The following is a 324-nucleotide window of genomic DNA, read 5'->3' on the forward strand; positions in this document are numbered from 1 at the left end:
TTACAGATATCCAATTATTTTTTAGTAAGATTACTTACAGGTCCTATAAGTCTAATGCATATCATTGTGCATGAATGTATATGTATTTGTGTTGGTGCAAATACTATATCGAGGAAATTATAATTAAAGACATTTAATTTTATTTAACAATGAAGATGCTAGTAACTGCGTACATCAGTCATGCCTAATAAGAAAGTGAGCAAACTTTTACTTTTACTCGGCGGAATAGTCTACGGCGATGAACCATCAAGTTACAGTTTTCTTAGCATAGACTGAAGCAATTTCGTGTAAGTGTTCGTAGAGTCAATCAGATGGTATGTATTG

This window comes from Penaeus monodon, chromosome 22 (genome assembly GCF_015228065.2).
Source record: "Penaeus monodon isolate SGIC_2016 chromosome 22, NSTDA_Pmon_1, whole genome shotgun sequence".
Lineage (NCBI taxonomy): Eukaryota > Metazoa > Arthropoda > Malacostraca > Decapoda > Penaeidae > Penaeus > Penaeus monodon.